Source organism: Muntiacus reevesi, chromosome X (genome assembly GCF_963930625.1).
Source record: "Muntiacus reevesi chromosome X, mMunRee1.1, whole genome shotgun sequence".
NCBI lineage: Eukaryota > Metazoa > Chordata > Mammalia > Artiodactyla > Cervidae > Muntiacus > Muntiacus reevesi.
Window position 1 is genome coordinate 50829496 of NC_089271.1, and position 11948 is coordinate 50841443.

The window sequence follows — 11948 nt, forward strand, 5'->3', positions numbered from 1 at the left end:
ATACTATGAACAGTCTGTATGTGACTTGTTTCTCTTTCTCTCCTTGCTGATGGCATTTGAAAAACAATATCGAAACATCCTGTGGACATCAGTCGATGACCAGGATACCTGGGCTCAAATCGGTTCACCAGGTTCAGAAGTAGACTCTTTCCTTGGCATCACCTTCCTCCATGCCTCCTGTGCCACGTCACAAAGTGAGACAAAATAATGAAGTATTTTCAGGGGAAATGTTTCCCATATTGAAATCATCACTGGTGTTCTTTCTCAAGAGTGTGTGACTTAGATCTTGATGTCACATAGGCATAAGTACATACTCTTAATAGTCTCCTTGAGTCCTGCCTTGGTGTGCAATGTGTTTGAAAACTTTTATCTCCTGAATCGTCCAGTGGCAGTGTATAGTAATTTTAAAAGGAAGGTATCTTTGGTTGTCTGGTTTCCTGGAGTACAGCTGATCCTGGACAGTAGACCTCTGCTGTGGTCAGAAATTTGGATATATGATTAGTGAGGGGTTTCCATTTGTATTGCGATTTTTGTTGATTAGTCCCCAAGTCATGTCCCATTCTTTTGTGATCCCAGGGACTGTACCCACCAGGTTTCTCTGTCCATGGGATTTCCCAGGCCAGAATACTGGAGTGGGTTGCCATTTCCTACTCCAGGGGATCTTCATGCCCCAGGGATCAAACCCTAGTCTCCTGCATTAGCAGGTGAATTCTTTACCACTGAGCCAACAGGGAAGCCCTTGTATGTCCAATACCATTGCCTTATATTTGACATACCTCTATTGGGTGTATTACATACGTCTATGCACCTGTGTGTTAGGGTTGCTTTGTTTGATTTGTCAGAAACAGAAAGGTGAAGTGGCTTTGCTTGCTTAAGTCTCTCAGTGAACGAGGAATAGTGAAAATGTATTTTTAAAAAAAGGATTTCCATATCTTAAGGAAATGAATTTCCTCAACTCCCTATGCAAGGGGTTTAGTCTCTTGTCTAGAAGGTACTGACATTGAATGAACTCTTTCATGAGTGGTCATTTTAGGAAAGAGGTGGTTCTACTGTTTTTAATTGAATATTGGCTACATTTCAAATTATGCTTGAGATTGTGTGAAATAGGTAAGTAAAACTACAGATCCCAGTGATCCGTTTTTATACCCTGCATATGGGTGCAGTACATACTCAGTGTAAACCGTCAGTTTGGGTGGGGCCAATGTGCCCTGCAAGGAAATTTTGTTTATAAAGTGGACAGACTGGATGTGCTAACAGGAAATGTATACTTTGCTCAGCAGATTATTTATCTAATAAGTGAGGACACAGAGCCAAGGGAATGTGTAACGTGGTGATTGTGAGCTAAAATAGGTGACAACATTGAGAGAGAGAGAGAGTGGTATAATGAATAGGGCAGAAACCTTCACATTTTAACCCACATAGATGAAAAACGGTCAGGACCACTACCAAGCAGTGTGACCTTGAGTAAGATGCTGACCCTCTCTGATCCTCGGTTCCCATGTCTGCAAATGTGGACAATAATATATGTTATGCCACCCCAGGTAAGCCCATTCCTGACCCTCTGATCCCAGCCTCTGCTGGCTCCTGAGGCCAAGACTCTCATCACACTTGTTTCACCATGGTCTTCAGTCTGGCTCCCTGCCCACCCCACGGTGAGCTCCTTGAGGACCCTTTTGCTGCATGAAACATTCCTGTGCTCACAAAGTCTGGAAAGCACCCGTCTGGGAGTCTGGGCCCCACAGGTGCTCAGAACACGATCACCATCTTATGAATGATGATAAGGTGAGGGCCACAGAGCAGTGCCGCTGTTGATATGCTGTCGATTTGTTTCTGCAAACAGCACACAGGAAACAGTGGCTAGAGCAAACCTCTCGGCTCAGTTTACGTAGGTCCAGGGCTCTTCCTATCTTTTATTCCCACATTGTCCAGAACCTCATTGTACCAGAGTAACACTCGCCTTTCCCCTTCCTAGTGCATCACCATCATAGCAGCTGTTTCTCAACTGAATTGCCAGTGAGTGAACCCTGAAAATTCTAGGCCTACATTTCTGTTCCTTCGAGCGGTTGAGGGACATCCTGTCTTCTATACCCATTTGGACAGGAGTGTCTAGTGTCCGTCTCTTCCCACTTGGCTTCCCCTTTATTCTATATCTTGGGCAGTGCTTTACCTGCTGAGACTGGGTTCTGTCCTAGGCTATGGCTGCTTTCAGCACTGTGCTGAGGGCATTGATGACTAGGTGGGCTCTGGGGGGATACTTGTGGGATGAATACAGCTCAGAGAGCCGGGCTACTTCATTTCACGGGTGAGAGGTGTAACTTCCACTCAGGCTGCCGTCAGCAAGATGGATGGTTTGAAGGTGCTGATCAGCGTCCTTGGGCAAGTCCACAGAAGCTCTGTCAACTCTGCTCTCCTCATCTTCCTCTTGCTCCCATAGCGACTTTTACTCCTTACTCTCCCCCGTGCCCTCCTTTCTTGTCTCACTGCTCTCCGTGTACATGTACACTGTGCCTGAGCCTGTCCTGTCTCCTGACTTCATGTTGTGTGATTGTCAGTTACCTTTCTGATTAGCTTCTTGGAGAAGTTTTCTCTTTACTCACAGTCCAAGTTGGATGCTGCAATACAGTAAGCATCATGGGTCTCCTTTTATCTTTTTTCTTCGTTTTCTCTTTTTGTTTTCTTACTTTTCTTCCTTTTATGAGGAAACAATACAGTGTCTGGGTACGGACACTAGCTCTGATTCTAGACAACCTTCCTTGCACCCAGTTCTCCCCCTTGTTATCATCACATCTTGAGAAATTAAATTGACTCGCTGTGCCATACCAGCCTCACCTGAAAATGGGTGAATTATTCTGAATAACGACCTGAACTGAGCAGGTTGTTTTTGTGAGTATGGAATGGGGTTAGTAGAGATGTGCTGGCACCTTCCCTGGTGTAACAACTACTGAGTTGCCACAGAGCAGATTACAGGTCAGGCCTTACCTTCAAGCTTCACAAAACACTTCAAGGTCACATTAGACATCTGCGTCCAGCCCTAGAGGCTCCTTCCTTCTCAGCCACAGCCCTGAGCTTCTCCCTCACAGCTAGATGAACCCTCACCAGGAGGCTGGGTTTTCTGTTACACCTCTCCCACCTGGAAACCACTCACAGACTTCATCTTCTGTTGCGTGCATGATGCTGTTCCTGGTAATTTTCGCTTCAGATGCATTGGGGCTGCTCCTATGGCAACGGAATGCCCAGGACTGATAACAAGGGTGTGATGTCTCCCTGCTCCCCTAATGGCATAGAACCAATCTGGGACCTGTGCACAAACTCCTCTCCCCATGTCATCTTCCTCCATCCCACAGTTCACAGTTTACACTCAAGCTGGGTTCCCGTGCGGCCCTACCAGCCCAGCCAATCTCCTTCAGCCTCAAATTCCTTATCTGTAAAATGGCAGTAACTCTACCTGTTGGTGAGGTTTATTGGGAGACCTAGTGGAGATAACAGATGTAAAACAGCTAGCGCACATGACCTGGCAGGTGGAAGGCACGAAATAAATGGCTGTATCCTCTATCTATCAGCTTCTTTAATGCACAGCATCTGGTGTGGGATGATAGAGTGACTCAGTCAATGTCTTTGGATTGGATTGAGAAAGATGTGACATGTTGGGGGTGTATTAGTCAGGCTTCTCCAGAGAAACACGGCCAATAGAGAGAGACTTATTTTAGGGAAATGGATCATGGGCTCGTGGGTGCTGACAGTTCTGATATCTTTAGATATCAGTCAGCTGGCTGGAAATCCAGGTTGCAGTCTAGAGGCCCAAATCTGCAGAACAGGCCAGCAACTTTGAGCCTCATGCAAAGTTCCTCAGGCTGTATTCTTGAGGCTAAACTGTTTCATGCTCAGGAAGCTTCCATCCATGCTCTTAAGCTTTTTCAACTGACTGGATGAAGAAACTGCCCCCCACCCACAAACCCATTATGCTGGGTAATACAATCCCCTTAAAGTCTACTGGGAGAAAAGTTATGACCAACCTAGAAAGCATATTAAAAAGCAGAGGCATTGTTTTGCCAACAAAGGCCTGTCAAGTCAAAGCTATGGTTTTCCCAGTAGTCATGTACAGACCTGATAAAGAAAGCTGAGGGCCAAAGTATTGATGTTTTTCAACTGTGGTATTGGAGAAGACTCTTGACCGTCCCTTGGACAGTAAGGAGATCGAACCAGTCCATCCTAAAGGAAATTAACCCTGAATATTCATTGGAAGGACTGATGCTGAAACTGAAACTGCTATACTTTGAACATCTGATGTGAAGAGCTGACTCATTGGAAAAGACCCTGATGTTGGGAAAGATTGAAGCCGGGAGAAGGGGACAACAGAGAATTAAATGGTTGGATGGCATCAGCGACTCAATGGACATGAGTTTGAGTAAGCTCCGGGAGCTGGTGATGGACAGGGAGGCCTGGCCGTGCTGCAGTCCATGGGGTCACAAAGAGTTGGACATGACTGAGCAACTGAACTCAACTGAAAGTCTACTGATAGCTTCAATCAAGTATTCAAGTACCTTTCTAGCCCGCCATCTAGTGGCTAACATCTCAAAAACCAGGCACCAGAGCCAAGCCAAGATGAGTTTTACTTTATTCATCACAGTGGGTGAGCAATACACTGACAAACATCACCTCCCAAACAGAATCTCTAGCCAGTGGGCTGTCTCTCTAGCTTTACTCATCTCAAGTAAAATCTGCTCCCTGGCCTCAGAAGCCATGTGAAATAACGAAGAAAGTTTGAGGCAGTTGTGTTTTAAGGAGAAATTTGGTGGGACATCTTTATTCATTTGGGTCAAGTGACTGCAGGAAATGAAATGGCATGGGGTGGTGTAGGAAAGGAGATGATGAATTTATTGCCCTCGCCACCTCCCTGCCCCCAGGTAGCCGACTTCAATAGGTCTGACTGGTATTAATGCCTTTGTGTGTGGGCTCACTATTAACATCAGGTGTGTGGTACGACAATCTTGGTGGGCAAATCAGATAGCATGGCCGAATATTCATTTCTCAGAGTGGATGGAGGGAGAAGAAGAAGAGTAGAGAATGATAAACCACAGGTTAGTTATGAGTCAGTTTCTAAAATCTCACTATTTCCTCACAAGGTGTGTGTGTGTGAATTCTTTTCCTTATCTGGGAATTGGCTTTCTACATGAAGAAATATCATTGTGAGAGACTCCTTGTGACATGTGACAAGAGGTTGGGAGTGAATTGGGTTAAGGTCATTTTCCAAATGTTTCACACTAAGTGTTTATTTTTTTAAGGGGCCAGCAGTGGCCCTAAAGAACTGAACCAAGGGGTTGAAATACAGGTTTCACTTACTGAAATGTGAAGAGACTCTTTCTGGGATGTGTGTTCATCCTAGCCTGTGGTCGGTCACAGGCAACTCATAGGATTTGAACCGTGTCTGCCTAACGTCATTTGTTTCTTGCCCTTCAACACGCTGGAGGCTGCAGTTGTGGTTACTAAAATTTCGAAGTAAGTTCTCTGAGAAAAGTAGCTCTCTAAAAAACAGCAGTGCCTGGGAAGCCGATCTAAAGTTTTAACATAGCCTAGCTACAGTTTTAACATGCCCTAGTTTGAACATAACATAGATGTAATTTTTGTTAAGCTTCCCCCAAGATATGACTATTCAAAGAATAGAGATGCACCTACTTCAGTGTCTACCATTGGATTTTCCAAATGAACATACAGTAAGATGGGCCTGGTTCTCTTTCTTATTTATTTCTTTATTGTTGGCTGCACTGAGGCTTTGTTGCTGCATGAGGGCTTTCTCTAGCTGTGGAGAAGGACTGCTCTCTAGCGGTGGTGCGCGGGCTTCTCAGTGCAGAGACTTCTCTTGTTGCAGAGCATGAGCTCTAGGCTCACGGCTTCAGTAGTAGGAGCAGGAAGGTTCAGTTGCTCTGTTGCACGTGGAATCTTCCTGGACTAGGGGTTGAACGCTTGTCCGTTTCATTGGTAGGTGGATTTTTTTTAATCATTAATTTATTTTAGTTGGAGAATAATGCTTTACAATATTCTGATGGCTTTTACCATATATCACCACAAACTGGCCACAGCTATACATGTGTTCCCCCATTCCTGAACCGGGGGTCCCACCTCCCTCCCCATCCTGTCCTTCTGGGTTGTCCCAGAGCATCAGCTTTGAGTGCCCTGCTTCATGCATTGAACTTGCGCTGGTCATCTATTTTACATACGGTAATGTATAGGTTTCAATGCTATTCATTCAAATCATCCCACCGTCCCCTTCCCCCACCGAGTTGAAAAGTCTGTTGTATAGGTCTCTCTCTTCTTTGCTACCCTGCATGCAGAATCATTGCTACCGCCTTTCTAAATTCCATATACATGCATTAATATAAGTATTTGTCTCTCTCTTTCTGACTTACTTCTCTCTGTATAACAGGATCCAGGTTCATCGGCCTCATTAGAACCATTTCAAGTGTGTTCTTTTTTAATAGCAGAGTATGATTCCATTGTGTATATGTACCACTACTTCCTTATCCATTCGTCTCCTATTAGACATCTAGGTTGCTTCAATGTCCTAACTATTGTAAATAGTGCTGCAGTGAACAGAGGGGTACATGTGTATCTTTCAGGTCTGAAAGAGACACGTGTACCCCAATGTTCATCACAGCACTGTTTATAATAGCCAGGACATGGAAGCAACCTAGATGCCCATCAGCGGACGAATGGATAAGAAAGCTATGGTATATATACACAATTGAATATTACTCAGCCATTAAAAAGAATATATTTGAATCAGTTCTAATGAGATGGATGAAACTGGAGCCCATTATAAAGAGTGAAGTAAGCCAGAAAGATAAACACCAATACAGTATTTTAACGCATATATATATATATGGAATTTTAAAAGATGGTAAGGACAACCTTATATGCAGGACAGAAAAAGAGAGACAGATGTATAGAACAGACTTTTGGGCTCTGTGGGAGAAGGTGGGATGATCTGAGAGAATAGCATTGAAACATGTGTATTATCAAGTGAGAAACAGATCACCAGCCCAGGTTGGATGCATGAGACAAGTGCTCAGGGCTGGTGCACTGGGATGACCCAGATGGATGGGATAGGGAAGGAGGTGGGAGGGGGGATCAGGATGGGGAACACATGCAAATCCATGGCTGACTCATGTCAATGTATGGCAAAAACCACTACAGAAGTGTAAATTAATTAGCCACCAACAGATAAAAATAAATTGAAACAAACAAACAAATCTGGCTTCCTCAGAGTGTATGCCCAGCAGTGGGTCATATGGCAGTTCTATTCCCAGTTTTTGAAGGAATCTGCACACTCTTCTCCATAGTACCTATACCAGTTTGCTTTCCAACCAACCATGAAAGAACGTTCCCTTTTCTCCCCACCGTCTCCAGCATTTATTGTTTGTAGACATTTTGATGATGGCCATTCTGACCAGCGTGCGATGATACCTCATTGTGGTTTTCATTTGCCTTTTTCTAATAATCTGTGATACTGAACATCTTTTCATGTGTTTATTAGCCATCTCTACGTCTTTGGAGAAATGTCTGTTTAGGTCACTAGCCTACTTTTTATTGGATTGTTCATTGTTTTGGTATTGAGCCACATGAGCTGCTTGTATATTTTGGAGAGTCATTCTTTGTCAGTTGTTTCATTTGCTATTATTTTCTCCTGTTCTGAGCGCTGTCTTTTCACCTTGCTTACAGTTTCCTTTGTTGTTCAAGAACTTTTAAGTTTAATTAGGTCCCATTTGTTTATTTTTGTTTTTATTTCCATTACTCTGGGAGGTGGATCCTAGAGGATTTTGCTGTGATTTATGTCAGAGAGTCTTCTGCCTATGTTTTCCTCTTAAGAACTTTTTAGTTTCTGGTCTTACACTTAGGTCTTTAATCCATTTTGAGTTTGTTTTTGCGTATGGTGTTGGAAAGGGTTCCAGTTTCATTCTGTTACACGTAGTTGACCAGTTTTCCCAGCATCACGTGTTGAAGAGACTGTGTTTCATCTATTGTATATTTGTGCCTCTTTTGTCAAAGATAAGGTGTTCATAGGTGCAGGGATTTATCGTTGAAATTTCTGTTTTGTTCCACTGATCTATATTTCTGTCTTTGTGTCAGTACCATACCATCTTGATGACTCTGGCTTTGTAGTATAGTCTGAGTCAGGAAGGTGGATTCCTCCAGTTCCATTCCTCTCTCTCAAGATTGCTTTGAGCATTCTGGGTCTTTGGTGGTTCCAGACAAACTGTGAAACTATTTGTTCTAGTTCTGTGAAAAATATCATTGGTAGTTCGATCAGGATTGTGATGAATCTATAGATTGCATTGGGTAGTAGAGTCATTTTCACTATATTGATTCTTCACTCCAAGACCATGGTACATTTCTCTATTTGTGCTATCTTTGATGTCTTTCATCAGTTTTATTTTAATAGTCTTCTGTATCCAGGTCTTTTGTTTCTTAGCTAAATTTACTCCTAAGTATTTTGTTGTTTTTGTTGCGATGGTGAATGGAATTGTTTCCTTAATTCCTCTGATTTTTCATTGCTAGTGTATAGGAATGTAAGGAATTTCTGTGTGTTAATTTTCTATGGCAGGCATATTCTTAACCACTGGACCACCAGAGAAGTCCTGGCCTCCTTGTCTTTGGGTGTGAAGCTCTCTGAGATCTGACACATGGCGAATCCCAGTGATCACTACCATGACCAGGAAGAGGTCACGTCCATCACCCTGAAAATGTCCAGGTGCTGCCCCTTTCTTGTTTCTCCTTCCACACCTGAATCCCTGACAAAAGGATCTGTCCTCCTTCACTATATTTTGGCCTTTGCAACTTTAAAATTCCTTACTTATTCTGAATATAATACCTTTCTCATACCTGTGAATCACAAACATCGTTCCCCTAATAACAAACGGCTTCCCTTTTCCTTGCAGGAGATGGGACTGATGAAAACATCTTTTCCTCCCCACACTCAGAGCCCAATGTTGTGTAGCCAGCAAGTTCCCGTGAGAGTCTTCAGAAGTGAAAATGAATCCTGCTGTCTGTCAGTCTGTGTTTTCAGCTAGTTCCCAGAGCTAAACTTCTCATCTCTGATTCCCCTACCTGAAGGGAAAATATAATAGAACTGTCTAAGGACAGGTGCTGTATCTTTTGCTGTGTTTTTCCTCACACCAGTATTTGCAGTATCAACCAAGAAATGACCAGCAGTCTCTTCTCAATATGTACCTGTAGACCCAATGAAAAGTACCTGATTTGCTCCAGGTGCTTTACTTTATAATTGTGTTCTGTCACAATACTGATACAGTGGATGAATCGTTTTCTTTTTCTTTTTTTTTTTTTTTTGATGAATCGTTTTCTATGTGGTCCTCTCCATTTTCATTTAGCATCTTATTGTAATAACCATGTTATTATACATTTTTTAAAGTTTGCAGGCTATTTTACATTCATTTGGGCTTCCCTGGCGGCTCCAATGGTAAAGAGTCTGCCAGCAATGCGGGAGACCTTGGTACAATCCCTGTGAGGCCAAGGGTCAGTACCTGGGTCGGGAAGATCCCCTGGTATAGGAAATGGCAACCCACTCCACTCTTCTTGCCTGGAGAATCCCCATGGACAGAGGAGCCTGGCAGGTTACAGTCCAGGGCTTCTCAACGAGTCAGAAAGGGCTGAGTGACTACACTTTGACTTTACACTCATTCCCATTATTTTATTTCCTTCTCCTATTGGGGATAGGAAAGCATCCTGCAAACCAGTGTGCAAACAACAATCTGACAGACTTGAGACCTGAACGGAGGGACACTCTTGGAGGAACCTGGAGAACCAGGACAGCTGACTCTTCTGTGGGTTACAGTTCCCAAAGGCAAAACATGAGGGCAGTAATACCACCTGCTTCTTGGGTGGAGTCCAACATCAATGAGCCAGCAGGATCTTAGCTTGCCACTTGTCCCTGTCATGTTATTATTGTAGGTGGCTCAGATAGTAAGGAGTCAGCCTGCAAAGCAGGACACCCAGGTTCAATCCCTGGGTTCGGAAGATCCGCTGGAGAAGGAAATGGCAACCCCCTCCAATATTCTTGAATGGAGAATCCCATGGGCAGAGAAGCCGTGCACCCTACACAGTCTAGTTCAGATCAGTCATTCAGTCGTGTCTGACTCTTTGCAACCCCACAAACCACAGCATGCCAGGCCTCCCTGTCCATCACCAACTCCCGGAGACCACCAAGACCCATGTCCATCGAGCTGGTGATGCCATTCAACCATCTTATCTTCTGTCGTCCCCTTCTCCCCTTGCCCTCAATCTTTCCCAGCATCAGGGCCTTTTCCAGTGAGCCAGCTCTTTCCATCAGGTGGCCAAAATATTGGAGTTTCAGCTTCAAAATCACTCCTTCCAGTGAACACGCAGGACTGATCCCCTTTAGGATGGACTGGTTGGATCTCCTTGCAGTCCAAGGGACTCTCAAGAGTCTTCTCCAACACCACAGTTCAAAAGCATCAGTTTTTCAGTGCTCAGCTTTCTTTATAGTCCAAATCTCACATCTATGCATGACCACTGGAAAAACCATAGCCTTGAATAGACGGACGTTTGTTGACAGTGTAATGTCTATGCTTTTTAACATGCAGTCTAGGTTGGTCATAACTCTCCTTCCAAGGAGTAAGGGTCTTTTAATTGCATGACTGCAATCACCAACAGCAGTCATTTTGGAGCCCCAGAAAATAAAGTCAGTCACGGTTTCCTCTGTTTCTCCATCTATTTGCCATGAAGTGATGGGCCCAGATGCCATGATCTTAGTTTTCTGAAGGTTGAGCTTTAAGCCAAGTTTTCCACTCTCCTCTTTCACTTTCATCAAGAGGCTCTTTAGTTCTTCACTTTCTGCCATAAGGGTGGTGTCATCTGCATATCTGAGATTATTGATATTTTTCCGAGCAATCTTGATTCCAATTTATGCTTCATCCAGCCCAGAGTTTCTCATGATGTATTCTGCCTATAAGTTAAATGAGCAGGGTGAAAATATACAGCCTTGATGTACTCCTTTTCCTATTTGTAAGCAGTCTGGTGTTCCATGTCCAGTTCTAACTGTTTCTTCCAGACCTGCATACAGGATTTTCAAGAGGCAGGTCAGGTATTCCCATCTCTTTCAGAATGTTCCACAGTTTATTGTGATCCACACAGTCAAGGGCTTTGGCATAGTCAATAAAGCAGAGATAGATTTATTTTGGAACACTCTTGCTTTTTCGAATATCCAGCAGATATTGGCAATTAGATCTCTGGTTCCTCTGTCTTTTTTAAAACCATCTTGAACATCTGGAAGTTCACGGTTCATGTACTGTGAAGCCTGGCTTGGAGAATTTTAAGCATCACTTTACTAGCGTGTGAGATGAGTGCAATTATGCAGTAGTTTGAGCGTTGTTAGGCCTTGCCTTTCTTTGGGATTGGAATGAAAACTGACCTTTTCCAGCTCTGTGGCCACTGGTGAGTTTTCCAAATTTGCTGGCATATTGAGTGCAGCACTTTCACAGCATCGTCTTTCAGGGTTTGAAATAGCTCAACAGGCATTCCATCACCTCCACTAGCTTTGTTCATAGTGATGCTTCCCAAGGCCCACTTGATTTCACATTCCAGGAGGTCTGGTTCTAGGTGAGTGATCACACCGTCATGATTATCTAGGTCGTGAAGATCTTTTCTGCACAGTTCTGTTGTAGTCTTGCCACCTCTTCTTAACATCTGCTTCTGTTAGGGCCCTACTATTCCTGTCCTTTATCGAGTCCATCTTTGCATGAAATGTTCCCTTGGTATCTCTAATTTTCTTGAAGAGAGCTCTAGTCTTTCCCCTTCTATTGTCCAAGGGGCCTTAAAGAATCTGACAGGACTGAGAAACTTTCATTTCCACGTCTCTTAAACATTTTCAAGTCGAAACTCACTGTTATAATAAAGTTTTATTTAAATACTACATT